Source organism: Triturus cristatus, chromosome 7 (genome assembly GCF_964204655.1).
Source record: "Triturus cristatus chromosome 7, aTriCri1.1, whole genome shotgun sequence".
NCBI lineage: Eukaryota > Metazoa > Chordata > Amphibia > Caudata > Salamandridae > Triturus > Triturus cristatus.
In genome coordinates, this window is record NC_140590.1 from 664,803,781 (window position 1) to 664,817,320 (window position 13,540).

At 42.5% G+C, this 13,540-nt stretch overlaps 1 protein-coding gene across 5 annotated transcripts in view; it reads right to left on the reverse strand.

The window, feature by feature from the left end:
* LOC146810317 (ATP-binding cassette sub-family A member 10-like) overlaps positions 1 to 12,502 on the reverse strand; it is a 1,555,322-nt gene extending 1,542,820 nt beyond the window's left edge. For all 5 annotated transcript variants that reach the window (XM_085617313.1, XM_085617310.1, XM_085617311.1 and 2 more), the window contains exon 1: positions 12,395 to 12,502. The gene's annotated coding sequence lies outside the window, so the exon portion shown is untranslated. The remainder of the gene's footprint in view (positions 1 to 12,394) is intronic.
* Positions 12,503 to 13,540: the final 1,038 nt, after the last annotated feature.

Genomic DNA, 13,540 nt, shown 5'->3' on the forward strand with positions numbered 1-13,540 from the left:
CCATATTTAATTAGGGTAGGTGGTGGACACTGAACTTAATTAATTTACTATTCTCACTCCAATCTATATTTAATTAGGGTAGGTGCTGGACACTGAACTTAATTAATTTACTATTCTCACTCCAATCTATATTTTATTAGAGTAGGTGCTGGACACTAAACTTAACTAATATACTATTCTCACTCCAATCTATATTTAATTAGGGTAGGTGGTGGACACTGAACTTAATTAATTTACTATTCTCACTCCAATCTATATTTAATTAGGGTAGGTGCTGGACACTGAACTTAATTAATTTACTATTCCCACTCCAAAATATATTTAATTAGACTAGATCATGTACACAGATCTTAATTAATTTAATATTCCCACTCCAATATGTAGTTAATTAGGGTAGGTGCAATATAAATATATAAATATAAATATATAAAAAAAAAATGTTTATTTTTAATCATTATTTCAAATTTTTCATAAAACACTCCCCACCCTTATCCTCTACAAATCCAACTCCCCAATCCGAAATTTATAAAAATAATTAAAATTTGAATATATTATTATAACTAAAAAATTACAAATTTCAAAAACTTTTTTAAAACACTCCCCACCCTTATCCCCTATAACCCAACATCCACCTCATAAAATGTAATATAAAAATCAAAATTAATTTAAATTTTTGTAAATAAATTTTATAAAATATTACAACAAAAGAAAAATATTTAAACACACCCCACCCTTATCCGCTATAACCCAACATCCCACTCCTAAAAATAAATATTAAATTCGAAATTTAATTCATTATTTCTAACTTAATTTAATAAAATATTCCAAAATAAATAAACATGTTTAAAACACTCCCCACCCTTATCCCCTATAACCCAACATCCCACTCCTAAAATTAAATATAAAATTAAAAATCTAAATCAAAATTTCTAAGTAAATTTTATAAAATATTCCAAAATGTATAAACATTTTTTAAAACACTCCCCACCCTTATCCCCATAACCCAACATCCCACTCCTAAAATGAGATATAAAATTCAAAATTTAAATCAAAATTTCTAAATACATTTTAAAAAATATTCCAAAATTAATAAACATTTTTAAAACACTCCCCACCCTCATCCCCTATAACCCAACATCCCACTCCTAAAATTAAATATAAAAATCAAAATTTAATTCCAAATTTCTAAATAAATTTTATAAAATATTCCAAAAGAAAAACAACATTTTAAAACACTTCCCACCCTTATCCCCTGTAACCCAACATCCCGCTCCTAAAATTAAATATAAATTTTAAAATTTTATTCAACATTTCTAATTAAATTTTACAAAATATTACTGAATAATAAAACATTTTTAAAACACTCCCCACCCTTATCCCCTATAACCCAACATCCCACTCCTAAAATTAAATATAAAATTCAAAATTTAAATCAAAATTTCTAATTAAATTTTACAAAATATTACAAAATAAATAAATATTTTTAAAACACTCCCCACCCTTATCCCCTATAACCCAACATCCCGCCCCTAAAACAATATAAATATTTTTAATATTATAAACATTTCAACAATTTATACAAACAAACAACTTAAAAATATTAACTAAACATACGATATTTTGAAATGTCGATATTCTTACTAACGATATCACTTACATCGACATATAATTAAAAAATAAAAAACGATATTTTTAACATCGATATTATCAATTTCGATATTTTTTACATTAGATATTTTTTACTCGATATTTAGGTCCCTCGATATTAGAAAGTCGATATTTAGACTGCTCACCGGTACTAATACCTGAATAAGCAGTGTCCTGTGCCCCGGATGAAGAACTGAATACCCCTCCTCCCCACCCCAGATAGCCTGGCAGACAGGGCTGGGAATAAAGGGAACCTATGCACTTCAAGGGCCTTCTTTGAAGTCATCCCCATGTCAAAGGCACATTTGGGTAAAAGTATTGAGGTTCTGATTGTACCAAGACAGTACACTACTGGGCCTGTGAAGAACTATACCTGGAGTAAAGACTGCTGTGCTACAAGGATTGCCACTTTGCTTCATTGCTGCTCTGGGTGAACTGCTTTTCTGCTTTGCTGTGCTGCTCTGCTGCCTGCTGATCTCTGCCCTGCTGTGGACATGGACTAGACCCATCTCACGTGAGCCCAGAATGACTCCGAGGGCTTGCTGCTTGCCACCTGTTCTGAAGTCTCAGGGCCATCAAAAACATCCTTCAACTCTGTAACAGCATCTGGACTCTGCCATCTGTGAGTCCTGTCCTTCCAAGTGGTGTAAATGCAATCCTGGGCCCTTGAAAGATGTTTGGCTCTGTCCAGAACCATCATAATCGATGCAGTGACGACCGTGCACCAATTGGAACCGACTCAGTGCCCTTCGACACCTAATCACTGCTGATCCAATGTTGTGCACCTCAACGATGACAAGGGACCCAACTGTGAGGTTCAACAACAACATAGGGCCTGCATTGTAATGGGTTTGACAACGACGCAGGACCCGACTGCGAGGCTCCATACCAACACATCAACCTAACTGCGTGGATTGGAACCCACTCATCGACTCTTCGACGCCGGTGCTTGCTCCATCCAAGGTAATTTTCATCAGACCCTGTGTGGCTTCTGTAGCCGGCCTCCCCTCCATTGGGGTTGGCCTGATTTTTTGATTTACTCTGGTCCAAAGCGACCTCAAGTAACCCCTGAACTCTATTTGAATCCAAGCACTACTTTTTGATTTATTCTTAAAATATTTATAATTCCGGTTCTGCATATTGGATTTTTGTCATTTTGTTCTTGATTGTCTCATAAACATATAACAGGCATGATAAGGTGTCTCCCTGAAAAATTCAGTAGCAGATTAGATGTCCTGTTACCTTGCCTCTTGTTTGCATATAGAGAGGTGTGTCAGAATGGAGTTGGATTAGCCCCTTTGATCTTCTGTTTGGACATCCTGTAAGGAGTCCCATAAGTTTGGTAAGGGAAGGCTGGGAGAAGCCCCTCAAAGAACCCAAACTGGACATAGCGGACTATGTACTAGGCCTGCGTTCTTGTATGGCTGAGTTCATGAAGAAGGCAACCAAGAATCTTGAGGCCAGCTAAGAGCTTGTCAAACTCTGGTATGACCATTAAACAGAACTCATTGAGTATCAACCGGGTCAGTTGGGTTTGGGGATGGGTGGGTGTTGGAGCCCATTTTGGAGAAGAAAGGGGAAGTCACCTCCTTGGTGGAATTAGGCACTCCTAGGAGTCTTCACAGAGTTCTTTGTCTAAATATCCTGAAGCCACACCTGGACAGAGCTGACCTTACCATGCTCATGGTCACTGAGGGAGGTCAGGAGAAAGGAAGTGACCCTCCGACCTACTGTTCTATAGCCCAAACGATGGGTCGGCTAGAGTGAGTTTTCTTCTCAGACTCTCTCACTACACAACATCAGACTGACTGCAGGCAAGTCTTAGAGCAGTTTGCTGAGTTCTTTTCTTTGACCCCTGGTCGGATAACATGGTGTGTGCATGATGTGGACACTGGTGAAAAAGATTTACAGTTTGTCTGATCAAGTCAAAATCTGCATCAAGGCTGAGGTCAGCAAGCTGCTTGGCCAGCCCAGTGGTATTGGTTCCCAAACCTCACTCAAAGCGGGACAAACCAAATATGAAGTTTTGTGCAGATTACACAGGTTTAAATGCAGTAACTTAAATTGATGCACACCCAATGCCATGCGCAGATGAGTTCTTGGGTGCCTTTAATTTAACATGAGTGTATTGTAAATTGGGCACCCCCAAGGAACTAAGGAGAGATCAGCTTTCTCTACTCCTGAAGGACACTTTCAATTTAAAGTAATGCCTTTTTTTATTTCAAAATGAACCTGTCACTTTCCAAAGGTTGGTGAATTGAGTTTTTGCAGATCTGGATAGTTTTAGTGCAGCTTATCTGGATGATACTGCTATATTCAGTTCAAACTGGGAGGATCACCTGGTCCACCTAAAGGAAATACTGTAGGTCCTGCAGCAGGCAGGTCTAACTAGAAAGGCCAGTAAGTGTCAGATAGGGCAGAGTTCAGTTGTCTAGTTGGGCCACCTTGTAGGTGGAGGCCAAATATAAACTCTCCAACCTAAAATCCAGACCATATGTGAAGGGGTTTGGCACCATTGTGGCCCCTCTCCCTGATCTCACCTCCAAGGAATAGCCTAAGATGCTCGTATAGACCACAGGATGCCAATAGGCCTTTGACAACCTGATGGAGAATCTGTGCTCACCCCCTGCTCTGAAAGCGCCAGACTATGGAAAATAGTTCTTTGTCCAAACAGACGTTTCTGAACATGGGATTGGGGCTGTGTTATCGCAAACAAATGAAGAGGGCCAGGATCAACCAATTGTCTATATCAGCAGGTGACTCCTCCCAAGAGAGCAGAGTTGGGGTACCATTAAGAGGGAAGCCTTTGCTGTAGTTTGGTCCTGGAAGAAGCTGAGAACATTGTGTCTGGGACTCATGTCAAGGTTCAAACTAACCACAGGCCTTTTATATGGCTGATCCAGATGAGTGGAGAGAACCCTGAGTTGTTGAGGTGGTCCATTTTTCTACAGTGAATGGACTTTTCAGTAGAACAGAGACCTGCGACTGACCATCCCAATGCATGTGGTCTGTCCAGATTCTTCGACCTAGATAGTGATAACTAACAGGGAATAGGTTAGTTTCCCACCACTTTTCTTTGGGGGGGGTCTTGTAGGAAAGTGCCCTTTTGTATGGTGGTCACCCCACAATTTCCCCCCCAGTGCTGATGGTTATGGCTCTGAAAGTGCACAGGAACTGGTAACCACAATTGACAAGGACTTTAACCCCCTCATAAGTAGCTGGTAAGTTGTACCAGTAGCACCCTTGGCATGGGAGATAAAGTGGTCACCAGGACCTGCAGCACTGATTGTGCCACCCTGAGTGACCCATGTAAAGAGATGACAGCAGGCCTGCCATTGCAGACTGTAGGAGCATTGCGAACTTCTCCAACTCGATTTTGTTATAAACATAAGTGGCAAGGTCAAAGGACTATTTTTAATCAATGTCAATAACCCCTAAGGTAGGCCTCCTGATCCCAGGAGGCAGGGTGCATTATATTAAACGTGTGGCCATATATGTGCAAACATACATGTCCCAATAGTAGCCGCTTTCTAGTAAGAACTGCTACAAGTGATAAGGGGGCCAGAGGATAACATGGAATGCACCTGGGCACCCTGAAGTTGACAGCTCCATTACTCTCCTGTTGAAAAGTGTCATGTGTGGTATCAAACAACTCGTCTTATCAAATCTGACTTTTTCTCAAATGAGATTTAATGTGACACCTAAGTGGCTACCTTAGAGGTTGCCCATCTGGATGCCCAAACCTTTCCTGTGCCCTGGCTGACAACCTACAGATGCTGCCACCATGACAGGAATGGACACCCCACGCCAGAAGCCGTGAACACTCCCAGGAATCCAAAACAAAAGCCTGCCTGGGAAGGAGGTGTCAGACAAGATGGCTAGTGAAGTAGCACATCAAGACGGTGAGCATCAATGCATACACCGCCTCTGATATGCAACCAGGCTGCCTCCCAAAGGAGGAAACAGCCAGCCCCCAGGCACATTTGAAGTCGGGCAGTCAGAGAAATTAGGTAGCCAGGAGGCGTACACCCCAGAAGACTAGCCACACCCCTCTGGTGGGCTACCAGGTCTGAACAGCAGAGGATAGGATCTGAAATTTTTAAAAGTGGTGGAATGAAAGGTTCTAGGTAGAAAAGGTATCACACACCCCCGGATTCAGTCACCTCAGGGACGAATTAGCCGCTGGGGCTAGTGGCTTATTGGTTCTTGCACCCACACCCCTAATGCGCCTAAATCTAGGATTTAAGAGGTACCCCTGCACCAGATCCTCAGATCTGCTTGAATTGCAACCAAGAACAAAGAAGAGACCCAGGTCTGTTACTCCAGGACCTGCACAAAGCACAGATGCTATAACCTGCACCTTTTGCACCCACCCTGGCAACCACCCTGCTACTGCATGACTGAGACTCGTCACAGACCAAAGATGGGCTCTAAAGGAAGGTGAACCAACCTGCAAGCCAAAGTCAACTTTAGAACTCCCTTGGACTAGACATACTAGTCCCCTGCAGCCGACAGGTAAAAACAAAGAATCAATGGCCATCAGGCCCACCGAGAGATCACCTGAAAGTAAATGGTCTAGTACAGTGTGGGAAATGTAGTCCTGATATCCAGCAAGTTTCATGTTGCTACTGTTTTCAACCGGACTCCAGGATGTCAAAGTATCAGTAAGCTGTGTTTGCTACTGCCAAGGCTTGTTGGTGGCCAGTAGGGCTACCACAACCTTCGTTTGACGCTGCACCTCGAGGAAATTCAATAGCATCCTCAGCCAGCTGCTTCAGTGGCCCTGTTGTTGAGATTTTGCATCTTTTTCCTCACTTGCACCTTCTAAGCACCAAAATCAGCTCCAACATTCAGCACCAGGGCCATACGAATCAGTAAAAATTCAACTGCCTATCTGGGCCTGGTCCTGGGACCAGCATTCCCTTACCTCCCCAGTGCTCCCCACTCGACATGACCTGCAAGTGACCTAGTGTCACAAGTGTGTGTTTCTCACTGACTGCAACGTTATCAGTTTGCAAGAGTTAAATGCACAGATTTAGTTTTCGTTTTAAAATTCATAACTCTGGTTATACTCATTCGATTGCTCGATTGCTTTTGTTTTGGTGTCTAAAATAATATAAAAATCTGTTCTGTTTTTTATGAATTGGTGTTGGATTTCTTTCGATTCATATCGATTACTCATCGTGTTATGTATGGAGGGGTGAATGGTTGTACTGATACATTAGTAAATGGATGAAGAAGTGGATAGTGGTGTCATTTTGTGGACAATTGTGTGAGTAGGCGATAGAGTGAGGTATGAATGTGTGATTTTACGAATGCTGAATATGTGTGGAAAGGTGGATAAGTAGATGAATGGAGAGCGTGGATATGTAACTGTGGTGTGTGTATGGATATGTGTACAACTGGAAGGATCTTGTGCGAGAGTGTGCATATCTGCCTCGATGGATGCATGTGTAGATAAATGTTTGTAAATGACCATGATTCTGTTGCATTTGGAGCTGTCTCTCGTGTACACATGCTAAGCTGTAAAATGTAGCTAGTGACTTTGAAGAGCCTATACATCTACCTGCTGGGGAGCAAAGCATGATAAATCTCTGTGATGGGGAAGCACAGTTCCCAATTCTCGTCAAGAATACTGATACTGCACAGTATTTGGGGCTGCCTTGTGTGCAATTAAGCGTAATGCCCCAGTAAGAAATGATTCTATACAAACATGATGTATTTGTCATAGCACTGTGACTTGGCCACTGCTAGTTTTAAGAGATGCTCATACAGAAAGAGCAGCAGTAACTCATCTTACCATGATGTATATCATATTGTTGACATGCAAGTTCCATTTCTATTGTTCACACAAGTAGCTGTGACTCCAGCAACTATACTAATTCTGTGCTCCAATTTTTGAGAACATTCATTATTTTCAGTATTTCAAAGTGACACAACATGAAGCTCTATTATAACTAATCTTTCAGATGCTATTGAACTGGCAGTACAGAGTAACTGTTTGCACTGCTATTCTCAATGTAGACGTGGAACCACCTTAAACAGTAGCCCTGTGACCCACTGTCAGACTGCAGATACAGATGGGTGACAGCCCAATCACAGCAGTGGGTAGTGCAGAGCTGGGGGCTTTGAAGACCCAACCTGAACCTGGTGAAAGTGGACATAGCTGGATTTTGCTACAGTCCGACAGCAATAGATAAAATCACTCACATGCAGATCCTATGTGCTATACATCTCATAGGCATAAGGGAATTCACATAGAGGAAAAACAAACCTGCATTGGGCAGCACATAATTTAAGAGCCAACTTCAACTGCTGAAGGAATGTGTCCCAAGTGTCCGGCACCACAAATAAGACATGAAAGGGGCATGAATCACCCACGCTCTGCTTTGATTGGATAACTCTGGTCATCATACCAAATGGCCAGTGTTTTAGGTGGGATGAAAAAGGAGGAAGTCTCTTAAAATGGGAATTGTCGGAGAAGTACCTCTAGCAATCCTTTCCAGGAGGCTTGATCTAGGTAGATAAAGGAGTGGCTAAAAACATTACAATCTTGTGCTTTACAAAGCATGCCGCTTGGACAGACTTTCAGTGCCTGGGTGAGTTGTGTGTTAATATAACACAACTACAGACATATACCTAAAAACAAGGCAGACCTATTGGTGTTGCCAATACTTATGCGAATGAATAAATAAATGAGTAACAATGATTTGTTGTGAATAATTAGAATGTTTAAATTCAGAAAATTTGAGCCTGAATTAAACTTTCCTAACATCTGTGGAAATGGAACTGATCTTCAGAGTGTCTCGGTCACTTCTGTTCCCCTTTGTGTCACTTTCAACTACTGTCCCACACACTGTTAGACACTTAGGGCCTGATTTAGAGTTTGGTGGAGAGAGTACTCCTTCACAACTGTAATGGAGCAGCTTCTCTGCCAAACTAAATTCTCATCCACTTCATTAGAACTGGGCAGAAATTGAGTATGCCAATGGGCATTTGACCACCAGCCCTAGTTAGAGTGGGAGATTTTTACTTTCACACAATGCCATCCAAAACATGGTAGCAGGGTCAAGACTGATTTGCATATGGCTGGGTCCAAACTGGAATGGCATGGTGAGCAAATAAACTATGGATTTAGGCTCAGATCTCTGTACTGGGGTGAATGTATGACATTGTTCTGCATTCTGTCCATCAATTGTTCTTTTTGTATTTGTCACCCCAAGTGGGACGGGTATGCCCAGAAGTGGATCCCTTGATCCCCATTTCACTGGAGTCAAACTATCCTGGCTGATGAGGGGTGAAACCCCGAATATGGTCCTAGGATGCTTGTTTCCAGTCCAGGGAGGACCTGGCCTGGCAGTTTGGGCTGGACTGTTCCAATTGGGCGCAGGGTGAAGACTGATTTGCATATGGCTGGGTCCAAACTGGGATGGCATGGAGAGAAAAAAAACTATGGATTTAGGCCAAGATCTCTGTCCTAGGGTGAATGCATGACATTGTCCTGCATTCTGTCCATCAATTGTTTTTTTTGCATTGTCACCCCGAGTAGGACGGGTATGCCCAGACGTAGGTCCCGTGCTCTCCATTTCACTGGAGTCAAGCTATCCTGGCTGATGAGGGGTGAAACCCTGAAACTGGTCCTAGGATGCTTGTTTCCAGTCCAGGGAAGACCTGGCCTGACAGTTCGTGCTGGGCTGTTCCAATTGGGCGCAAGGTCAAGACTTATTTGCATATGGCTTGGTCCAAACTGGAATTGCATGGTGAGCAAAAAAACGATGGTTTTAGGCCCAGATCTCTGTACTGGGGTGAATTTGTTGAAATTGGTCTGCATTCTGTTCATCAATTATTCATTTTGCAAAACATGGTGGCAAGTGAAAACATTTAAATGACCCCCCCCCCATGCCATGGAGGAAAACTTGGTGAGGGGTCATTTCGATTTTTATTTTTATTTAAAATGAAATCCTTTTTAGTATCTTACTTTTTTACAATAAAAAAATTATTTTGACATGTGCAGTACAGTAACATCTTATTGAAAGAGCCACAAGGCACCCTTTCAATGCATTGACAGGGTGACGTAATGAAAGAGATGACCGCTTGGGAGAATGGCTACTCAGTCAGGCTGATGTAGTATTTTACTCCATTGCCCTGCTGGAGTAAAAACTAAATTCCAAACTTTTGGGGCCAGATGTACGATCATATTTTGCGGTCGCAAATGGGCAATCGGCCCGTTTGAGACCGCAAAATTGGTCTGCCCTATGTACAAACCCTATTTTGCGAGTTGGTAACCTAATACTGACTCGCAAAATAGGGTTTGTGACTCGCTATTATGAAGTGGCGTGCCAAGGGCGTCCCTTCCTAATAGCGAGTCTTACATAAATGTATGATTGTTTTGCGAACGCAATTGCTGTCGCAAAACACTCGCAGTTCACCACCTACTTCAAGTAGGTGGTAAGACTCTCGCAAACAGCAGGCAGTGGTCTGACAGACCACTGCAGACTCTTAAAAAATTTAACAGAAACGTTTCATTTTTCTTTTTTAAATGCATCCCGTTTTCCTTTGAGGAAAACGGGCTGCATTAAAAAATAAAAACTGCTTTATTTAAAAAACAGTCACAGACATGGTGGTTTGCTGACCCCAGCAGTCCACCATCCCTGGGAGTGGTAGCCATTCCTAATGGGGCCGGAAATTGCACTTGCCTCATGAATATTAATGAGGCAGGCAATTTGAGACCCCATTAGGAATCGCAAACAGTGTCTGACACACTGTTGTAAATTACATTTGGCGAGTCGCAAAGCGACGCCATTTGTAACTCGCACATTGTTAGGGTTGCATATCTGACCCTAAATCAGCTCCATTTTCCCTTTTTCTCCCCACATCTTTCTGAAATCTATCATACCATATCTTGCTCAACATACCTCTTCACACCATCTTGCCACTCTCTTCTTCTGCATATACTTATCTTCTTCTCCTCACTTCACCACCCCCCCCACACACACACCAATTCAGCTTTAAGCACTGCAATTTATTTTTCTGTTGGCGATATCAATATTTTGAAAGCTGTGTACCTCTTCCATACACTTTGCATAAAATCGTAATATCAGTTGGCACATATGTGACCATCTCCGTGTGAGCTCCACAGAGAGGCCAAGGATTGTCTGTGCATGATGAATGAACACCTTTATGGCACACAGACAGGCACTGTGAGAAATTCACACCACCTTCCAACTCATCTCCAGAGTTCTCACTTGAGCCCAGCCATGAACACTCACCCACAACCGGAATTCCATCATGCAGCTAGCAAGGACTTGGGTCATATTAAAGAGTTATATGTTGCATGAAAAAACTATAGAAACACAACATATGGATAAAAGCAAATACCATTAGGGAGTGCAAGATGAAGTAAAAATGAAATGTGAACAGGGAATGCATCACTGCTATGGATTATCTCAAAGTTTTCGACACTTGTTGGTAATTCGCACATTGTTTTGTCCTCTAAAGCACTTGAATTTTGAACCTGTTTGGGACCCATTTTTAAAGGCTCACTTAAGGCCTGTGCTCCCAGCCCTGCCTGCAAATCTCATGCATCTTTATAGGTTACTCCACCATTCCAGTCTTAGAGTAAGGTACAGAGGTGTAACATTAGCCCCCCGCAGCACTGGGGAGCCCGAGCTCCAGGGGCCCCCTCTGGCGCTGTGGCTTGAGAGCTCACGACAGGATCCAAGGTGTGGGGGCCCTCATCAAGTTTGCAGGGGGTCCCCCTCAAGTTTCGTTAGGCCACTGGTTAGGTAAGCCAATGAAGACCTGCCTCTGGCTCAGCTCGTGTTCTTCTTGGACTCTCGAATCCAAAACGAGCAGAGCTTTCATGTTGCTTCTGCCTGCTACCACATTCTAAACTCATGCACTAAGAAGCAGTGGCCTTTAATGTAAAAAGGAGACAGAAAGAGACACCCATCTAGCAGCTGAATTGCACAATGTGAAACCAAGAGAATCTGGGATCAATCTGGGCTTCCCTAGTTGAACAAAATGTTGGATCCTAGATAAATAATTTATTTCACTGAACCTCCTTTTTCTTCATTAACACACACAAAAGCACCTCAAATGCTTACGCTGAGGGAGTGTGCTGTACAAGAACCTCATATTTCAAGACTATAGTGTTTCAGCATCTCTAATATTAATCTAGTGAACATGACAAATGACTTGCCTTTGTTTTTATTTTTACTAGCGACAGTGTTGTCAAGGTGGGGAGGAATAAATATTTCTAAGTTCATGTTTTTAAACTATCACTTTTAATAAACTCTTTCAATGCAGTGAAGAAGTCTGAAGTACCAAGGTGCAATGCTTCAGCGTTATAAATACACTTTCATAGAGTTTTGAAGCAACTTTTTCATATTTTTACATGATGTTTTTGCACAATTTGCTTGTCAAATATTTCCATTGCTGTGCACGGGCTCTTGTAGCCAAGACAGACCCTGGAATCGGTCCTCCTGATAAAATATTGGCACGCTCACTTTTACCCACTCTGCTGCAACAATGATGTAATGTCACTGTTGCTGCAGACGGCCAATGCTATAAACAAATTAAGTGTGTTCGCCCCATAAGCACCCTCCCCTCCCCCACACCCCAGGAAAGTACGTCTCTGCTCGGCTCTTACGGTGCCCTGTAATGAAAACAAGCAAAGCCCATCTGGAGAAAGTTACTGAAAACACGCATTAAATACGCAAATGTCAGCTAATGCATCCAGGCTTACCTTCTACGATCGATGTCTCCTTTCGAGTTGAAACGTTCTGTTTGTCGACAGTGTTCCTCTCGGTGCCTCGGCCTTTCACTCTCTCTCCTCCATACAGCTCAATGCTGGCTCCTCCCAGCACAGATGCCGAACAATATCCAGCTGGTAGTCATTTTCTTTTTTTTTACTGTGTAAGACTGCCAACCCTCTCCTACAATGACCCGTCATCTTGTGTTTTGTTTGACCTCTGCTATAACCCTCTTTTTATGCTTTTCTGCACATGTGGACGAGATCCATGTGAATAAAAGGGATACATGGACCATCGTCCAGTTCAGAATGAGAATTCTTTGGCTGTTTTAAAATACTACTCCATCAGTTTATTTGCACATTACAACTAATTAGTATGTTTCCTTTATTTTCTCGTTTACTATTCATTCCACCTCCTCTTTTTCTCATTCATTTCTCCTATTTGATTCTCTTGCCATTTTGTAGGAGTTCTTTGGCATTGTGTAGGGTTTCTTATATGGGTATACCACCATGTAGAGGTCGTGATACGGGACCATTCTCAGCTATCATGGCACTAAAGTCAGTGGTATATGTAGTTCAAAGTTAGGGAATTGCCTGAGGTCTAACCAAGTGGCGTTGTCTGTGTCTTAAGTACTGTTGGCTGTGTCATCTACCAGAATGACCTCTATTCGGTGGCGAATCCTCAAGGGGCGTCTGGGGAGGAGCACCCCACTTATTATTTCTCAGAGTAGAGTTATGGTGGACCCAGTTGGTCTGGTGATGGTCAGATCAGTTATATATTGTTAATCGTTGAAGGGGGGCATTGGGAGGGCCAGTGTTTATCACTAGGGTTTGTTGTGCAGCCAGGGTCGAAGGCTACTAACTATTGGCAGGGCCGGAGTGGTAATTCCGGGCACCGGGCAATCGCCCGGTAGGCTGGATGGGGTGGGGGCCGTTTTTTTCACAAGGGGCCGGTTTTGTTTTTGGTCCGTGAGTGAGTCACAGTAGTCTGACTGTCTTTGACTTCCGCGCGCCACTCTCCAGTTCACCCTTAGGGTGGGGCTGGTGGGTCCCTGCATGCCGCATGCGCATTGGGGCTAACACAAGTGAACGTGACTGCTTGGCATCCCAGAGATGACTGAGACAGAGAGGCTGGATGGA